Here is an 8,539-nt window from a genome sequence, read left to right as displayed (position 1 = left end):
TAACAATACAGTACTGACCGTCTTCGAGACTTTCGCCTCAAACAACAGGCGCAAGCGAGCGCTCCGCAGCCTCGCCGAAGTTTGCCACGTCGTAGCAATAAACCCGTGGAACGATACAGCCATAACCTTCAACGCCAGCGACGAACCTCAATTTCGAACAGTCCGAGCACCAGCCGCTTTGGTCCTTAGTCCAATCGTCGGTGGATTTTGGCTTACTAAAGTGCTCATGGACGGCGGCAGCGGATTAAACCTCATCTACGAGGAAACTCTCAACAAAATGGAAATAGACAAGAGCCGCATTGAGCAAAGCAGCATGACCTTCAGAGGAATCATTCCTAGCCAGGAGGCACGTTGTGCAGGGAAAATCACACTGGATGTGGTATTCGGCACCCCGGAGAATTACAGGTCCGAAGAAATCACATTCCAAGTGGCCCCGTTTAGCAGTGGATACCACGCCCTCTTGGGGTGAGACGCATTCACAAGCTTCCAAGCTATACCCCATTACGGGTACATGAAGCTCAAGATGTCGGGGCCCAATGGAATCATCACTCTAGCCAGTGATCTGGACATAGCACTCCGTGCCGAAAATAAAACTGCCGCACTAGCCCTAGAGGCATTATCCGAAGCCCTCGCGGCTGAAGAGCTAACTACGCTGCGCTCCGCAGTAGATAGGGATGACGTGATACTCGACAAACGACCCAAGTCCACCTCTTTTAAACCAGTAGACGAAATAGTCAAATTTCAGGTCCACCCAACGGACCCCACAAAAACAGCGTGAATTGGGGCACAGCTGAACCCCACAATAGACGCCGCACTACGAGAGTTCTTGCGCGAGAACTGGGACATTTTCGCCTGGCATCCTTCAGACATGCCAGGTATCCCACGAAGGCTGGCCGAACATAGCCTAAACATACTAAAAGGATACAAGCCGGTCAAGCAGACTCTTCGGCGATTTTCAGAACCCAAGCGACAAGCCATGGGAGAAGAGCTAGCCAAGATACTTGAAGCCAGATTCATCAGAGAAATAAAACATCCGGACTGGATAGCAAACCTGGTGAGGGTACCAAAGAAGGACAAATCCTGGCGCCTATGCGTTGATTTCAAAGACCTTAATAAGGCTTGCCCTAAGGATCCCTTCCCCCTCCCCCACATCGATCAAATTATCGACGCTACCGCAGGACACGATTCATTGTGTTCCCTCGACGCATACTCCGGATACCATCAAATCAAGATGGCGGAGTCCGATCAAGCGCAACGGCATTTATCACTCCACACGGTCCCTTCTATTTTAACACCATGCCTTTCGGGCTCAAAAACGCCGGTGCAACCTATCAACGCATGATTCAGACATGCCTGGAAACACAAATCGGCAAAACAGTGGAGACTTACGTAGACGATGTGGTCATCAAAACCAGACACGTCGAATCATTAATAGACGACTTGAGGCTTACGTTCGACAATCTCCGAACATATGACATCAAGCTCAACCCGAAAAAATGCGTTTTCGGCGTACCAGCCGGTAAACTCTTGGGCTTTATTGTTTCCAATAGAGGAATTGAAGCAAACCCGGCTAAAATCCGAGCTCTGTCACAGTTGGCTACCCCAACAGACCTCAAGCAAATCCAGAAACTAACTGGATGCATGGCCGCCCTAAGCCGCTTTATCTCTCGATTAGGAGAAAAGGTGCTACCTCTTTACCGCCTTCTTCGACGCACCGAACACTTCGAGTGGACGGATGCGGCTACGGCTGGACTGGAGGAAATAAAAGCCCTCTTGGCCACCAATCCAATTCTGGCGGCGCCAAATGTCGGCGAACCCTTGCTGCTATACATAGCTACAACACACCAGGTTGTAAGCGCAGTGCTCGTCGTCGAACGAGAGACAGATGGACATAAATTCCCATTACAAAAGACGGTATACTACGTATCCACTGTCCTCACCCCATGCAAGTCACGGTACCCACATTATCAAAAGATAGCATACGCGGTCTTCATGGCATCCCGAAAACTACGACACTACTTTCAAGAGTGTTCCATCATGGTGGCCTCCGAAGTACCACTCAATGACATAATAAATAACCGCGATGCCACGGGCCGGATTGCAAAATGGGCTATCGAGCTCCTCCCGTTCGACATAACATTTAAACCACGGCGGGCCATTAAGTCGCAGGTACTGGCTGACTTCATCGCCGAATGGACAGAAGCCGAACTCCCTAAAGAGTACGGTGCGTACTCCAATTGGATCATGCACTTTGATGGCTCTAAGATGCTAGCTAGTCTAGGGGCTGGCGTCGTCCTGCCGTCCCCCACCGGAGACACAGTCCAATACGTACTCCAAATACTTTACACAGATTCCAACAATGCTGCTGAGTATGAGGCATTGCTGCACAATCTTCGGATGGCGGTCTCCATGGGAATTCAATGCCTAGAAGTACACGGGGATTCAAATCTCGCAATATCTCAAATAAATGGAGACTTTGACGCCAAGGACCCGAAAATGGCTGCCTACCGTAATGTCGTTCTCAAAATGTCAGCTCGATTCGATGGGCTCGAATTCCACCATGTGGTTCGAGAAAACAATAAAGCAGCGGATATCCTAGCCCGCATCGGCGCTAAACGTGACCCCGTCCCACCAAACATTTTTTTGGAACGGCTGTTCAAGCCATCCGTGGTATGGGAAGGGGAGTCCGGCAATACTAGTCCGGATCCGCACACAACCCCAGATCATGAACAGTCTGACATAATCGGAGGCTCCGCCACCGAAATCACACCTTCGGCCCACGTGATTATGGCGGTCATCGCCCCGTGGACCGAACCATTCCTAGCTTACTTAAATAGGCAGGAACTCCCGGAGGACCAAACTGAGGCACGTTGCATTGTGCGGCGCTCTAAAGCCTACAAAGTCCATGAGGGAGAGCTTTATAAGAAAAGCGCGACAGGAGTGCTCCAAAGGTGCATCTCCGAAGAGGAAGGGCGGCAGCTTTTGGCTGAAATTCATGCCGGACTCGGGGGCCACCATGCCGCAGCCCGGGCGCTAGTAAGCAAGGCCTTCCGTACAGGTTTCTACTGGCCGACAGCCCGGGCAGACGCACAATCAAAGCCATATGCCAGCCACCGCCCTCCAAACAATTCCCATAACCTGGCCCTTTGCGGTCTGGGGGCTCGATATGGTTGGACCCCTTAAAGGAGGAAGCCATAAGAAGAAATACTTGTTGGTCATGCTCGATAAATTCACCAAATGGATAGAAGCCAAACCAGTTAAAACGGTCGAATCCAGACCAGTGATAGACTTTATATCCGGGGTCGTACACCGCTACGGTGTCCCCCACATCATCATCACCAATAACGGCTCAAACTTTACAGCCGACGAGGTGAAAACCTGGTGCAGCAAAATGGGCATAAAACTTGATTACGCCTCCGTCTATCACCTCCAAACAAACGGTCAAGTTGAAAGAGCGAACGGTCTTATCATGAGCGGCATTAAAGCCAGACTAGTGCGGTCCTTGAAGGAATCAGATACGCACTGTGTCGAGGAGCTTGACTCCGTATTATGGGGGCTGCGGACCACGCCAAATCGCACAACTGGATACACACCATTCTTTATGGTGTACGGCGCAGAGGCAGTGCTACCCTGCGATATCATCCATGATTCACCTAGAGTGCGCATGTACGAAGAGAGAGAAGCCGAGCTGGATCGGCAGGACAACTTAGATGCCCTGGAGGAGGAGCGTGATGTCGCGAAGGCCCGTTCCGCATTCTATCAACAGCAGGCTCGAAGGTATCAAAGTAGAGAAGTACGGGCCAAAACTTATAACATTGGCGAACTCGTTCTACGCCTACCAGAGAAGAAAAAGGACAAGCTCAAGCCCAAGTGGGAGGGCCCCTTCATCATTGACAAAGTTCTCACTGGAGGTGCGTACCGTCTGCGTAATGCATCAGACAATCGACTCGAGCCGAACACATGGAACGCAGCCAGACTCCGAAGATTCTACGCCTAGTGCCGAACTCCGTGTTTGTCTCCTTACCTCCGTCTTCCTTTTTAAATCATATCCTATCTCTCTCCCTTTTACATTTATAGCCTTAAAAACTTGAAGTATACTTTGGCCGCACACTCTGGCCGCGCTATGCGCGCTCAATATACCTGGGGGCTTCTTACACAGAAGCTTAATTGTCTTCTGGGCTTTAAGCCCACCACATATGCGTCACTTCTCCATATGTGCCTTTTTTCACCACTATATGCATTGATATGACTTAAGTTTTGGCCAAGCTGGGTTGTCTGGCTCTTGTGTTTATGCCCTACGTTCCCGTTAATTTGGCTAGGGCATAAGGGGAGCACCTCTGCGATTGTTACTGCCGGGTCAGCCGGATGTGTACCTCAGACTGGGTGAAGCCGAAAGCTAGCGTTCTTAAGGGAATATTTAGTCGGTGAACAAAAGATGTATTTTACCTATTACAAAACATGCCCCCAGATGCTTATATCCTGCATAAATTTTCGCAGTTCGGACATGCACATCAATGCATGCACACCCAGGGAAAGGAACCCTTAACGGAACTATTCTCCTTGGAAGATGTTTCTTACTACCTATGTAATATAACATAACTAGTTGGGTACTTGTCTGTTCAAGCACTTATGACCCCTACGCCTGGTCTCCACGCGTGCCCCGGTTTTCACGTAACCGAGCGGGTATTCGGATACACTCCGGACTGTCAGGTCCAGAGGTTGAAGCGAAAAGGTCGGCCAAGACAAATGATTTACAATCCGGCTAGGGACAAAATATGTCCATTGAAGTACACAGTCATTTAGACTGGCTAAATTCTTCTTCTATACCATCCAACAGGCTGTCTAGCCTACAATCCTGTTGGGAATACTTTGCAGCTAATCCTACCTGGTCATATACCAGACTTACGGGAATCTCCTTCCCATCTGACCCTATAGGTCCGACCTGCGCCATGTGATTCAGATCAACCTTGGTGTACCATGTCTTCACCATAGCCCAGGCTTCCCTTGCACCTTGTCGGCAGGCCGATATCTTCCATAATCGGAAGCGCCGCCGCGCTCCCTTGAGCATCTCTACAAGCTCGTTCATGCCTCCTGATAGGGAGGCAGATGGCCACAAGGCTTGGGCAATACCCTGCATCACTTGCCGAACTCGTTCGTGCAATTGTGAAAGCTCTTGTAGCAAATCGCCTGCGGATCCAGGCATCTCCTCTTCAGGACGACCTGTCAGCATACCTACAGACACAACTCTGTTAGCCCGCTTCTTCGCCGAACTACATAGAGGTTCGTTTGAGCACTTACTAAAAATGCCGCTTTGAAGCCTCTCATTCTCCTTCACGAAGTCAGAAAGCTGGGCCCGAACATCTTTTAGTTCAACGCCCAGCCGGGTATGGGCATCCTGGAGATTATTTTTCTCTTGAATAACCCGTGCAAGCACGCGCTCGTCAGCCTCTAGCTGTCATTGAGCACGTTGCCCATCCCCTGGTACTAAATTCGGATTCACTCCGGGATCGCCTGCAGAATCTCTCGTTAGATTCGCAAGCATGCCGAATACTTACTGGTACAAGTTATTACATTCTTGTTGATCAAGACAAGTATTACCAGAAGAGGCCTTCTTGGATTCCTCTACTTCGGCAACTGCGGCCCTTAGCTGGGCTCTGCACTCCTCCAGCTCTTGAGTCAAATGGGTATTCTTCTCTGTAAGAACCTGGGCATACAATGATCCTTCAATCAGTTGTGCCAACTGTTTCAAGTCTCAGGGGCTAATGGTATACATAATTATCATATTTTTTCTTACCTGTATATCCTTTAAATACTGCTCTGTGGCTCTAGTAAGCCCACCTTGAGCAGCGTGGATGTACGCGTCTCCTGAGTTGAAGGCATTAAAAGCCTCTTCGGAGAAATTAGGGTCGAGGAGTACGGCCCGACGACGCCTGTGATTCATGGCGCTCTCCACTTCGGAATTTGTAGCGGATATTCTATCCGCATCCTCTATAGGAGGACTGTCCAGCGTTGTCCCCATGTTGGCCTCCGCCCTCGAGTCCGGCTCTTAAGTCCGGCTGGTGGAGGCGAGGCTGGTAGGATCTCCGGTCGTAGTCCGGCGAGTACTTTTTCTGCCAGGGGACAAGGGACATTGTTATATCTTAAAAACGACAACTACGGAGCAGGTTTTAAATCATACCTTTGTGACGGCGTCTCGATCCTGACTGCCTTCCTCTTAAACCTACCCGGCTTCGGTGCCCCTTGTTGGCGAGTCGCCACGGGTTCGGCACGGCGCCCCGATGGCCTTCCCTGTGAAACGCAATACGTGTGCGATGGGTAAAGTGCACAGAAGGGATCCTTCTCGGAAGTTAGGACTCCGGTTTTACTTACATGCGATGCTGGGAGTAGGCCGGGATAATCAGCTATGATGGCCACCAAAGCACCATCACGGCTTAACTGATAAAACGTCCTGTCGACGAGCTCCACAAATGTGTCCGGATCTTCTTCGAGTCCAGGGTCGAGGGCCCGGTCAGGGTCCTCTGGCTGTGGGGGCGGGCTATGGACCTCCCTCACAGCTCTTCGCAGTTCCTGCCAGGAATAGCAAAATAAATATTTGTGATGAAGAATGCGGGAATGAATGGAGTTGAGTAAAAGATAGCGGCTCACCCAGCTTGGGGGGTTGTACACGGAAAATCCATCCCGTGGTTTAATACGGGTGAACTCCTCCTCTTCCCCTTTGTACAAATCGGACAATATTTTCGCCAGAACGGTGGCGGAGTCCGGACCTTTACGACCGCAGCGGGTGGCATCGTCTTCTCCATTGAAGTGCCACATGGTTTTTCCCCGATACTGAAGTGGCTGCACCCCCCGCATTATGCATATGGACATAACTTCGATTATTGTCAGTCCTGATTGGGCCAGCGCTCTTATCCTGCCCATCAGGTAAAGGACTTCTCTGCTCTCTTCCGCCTGGGGGCTCCGAGGGCGCCAGCTGTGGCGTTTCTTCAACGGGGCATTAGCAAACTCAGGAAGGCCCATCCAAACGGGGTCCGGAAGGGGGACGTCCTCCATATAAAACCACTCCGAAGGCCAGTCTTCGGACGTCTTCTTCGGAGTACCGGACAGGTATCCGGTTCCGGCGACGCGCCATATTTCGGCTCCGCCCACTTGATATATCGACCCCTCCTGAGTGCAGGGGACGAGGCAGAATAGCCTCCTCCATAGCTCAAAATGGGCTTCGCATCCCAGAAAGAGCTCGCAAAGGGCGACATAGCCCGCGATGTGTAATAGGGAGGCAGGAGTGAAGTTATGCAGCTGGAGGCCGTAGAACCCCAGGAGCCCGCGGAGGAACGGATGGATTGGAAATTTGCTACGGCTTGAGCTTGCGTTGGTTTTCCTTGAAGAGGAAAGGGTGATGCAGCACAGTAGCGTAAGTTTTTGCCTCAGTTTTTGAGAACCAAGGTATCAATCCAGTAGGAAGCTCCTAGAAAGTCCCACGCACCTACACAAACAAACAAAGAACTCGCAACCAACGCAATAAAGGGGTTGTCAATCCCTTCACGGCCACTTGCGAAAGTGAGATCTGATAGAGATAATATGACAAGATAAATATATTTTTGGTATTTTATAATATAGATGCAAAAAGTAAGATGCAAATAAAAGTAGATTGAAAGCAAATATAATAAAAGATAGACCCGGGGGCCATAGGTTTCACTAGAGGCTTCTCTCAAGATAGCATAAGTATTACGGTGGGTGAACAAATTACAGTCGAGCAATTGATAGAAAAGCGAATAATTATGAGATTATCTAGGCATGATCATGTATATAGGCATCACGTCCGCAACAAGTAGACCGACTCCTACCTGCATCTACTACTATTACTCCACACATCGACCGACTCCTGCCTGCATCTAGAGTATTAAGTTCATAAAGAACAGAGTAACGCATTAAGCAAGATGACATGATGTAGAGGGATAAACTCATGCAATATGATATAAACCCCATCCTTTTATCCTCGATGGCAACAATACAATACGTGCCTTGCAACCCTTTCTGTCACTGGGTAAGGACACCGCAAGATTGAACCCAAAGCTAAGCACTTCTCCCATGGAAAGAAAGATCAATCTAGTAGGCCAAACCAAACTGATAATTCGAAGAGACTTGCAAAGATAACCAATCATACATAAAAGAATTCAGAAGGGATTCAAGTATTTCTCATAGATAAACTTGATCATAAACCCACAATTCATCGGATCTCGACAAACACACCGCAAAAAGAGTTTACACCGAATAGATCTCCACGAGAGAGGGGGAGAACATTGTATTGAGATCCAAAAAGAGAGAAGAAGCCATCTCGCTAATAACTATGGACCCGATGGTCTGTGGTAAACTACTCACAACTCATCGGAGGGGCTATGGTGTTGATGTAGAAGCCCTCCGTGATCAATTCCCCCTCCGGCGGAGCGCCGGCGAAGGCTCCAAGATGGGATCTCGCGGATACAGAAGGTTACGGCAGTGGAAATTGTGTTTCGGTGGCTCCCTGGATGTTTTCGGGGTATGT

This window comes from Aegilops tauschii, chromosome 5, assembly GCF_002575655.3.
Source record: "Aegilops tauschii subsp. strangulata cultivar AL8/78 chromosome 5, Aet v6.0, whole genome shotgun sequence".
NCBI classification, from domain to species: Eukaryota; Viridiplantae; Streptophyta; class Magnoliopsida; order Poales; family Poaceae; genus Aegilops; species Aegilops tauschii.
The sequence above is the reverse complement of the archived record's forward strand: the minus strand, read 5'-3'. Positions refer to the sequence as shown.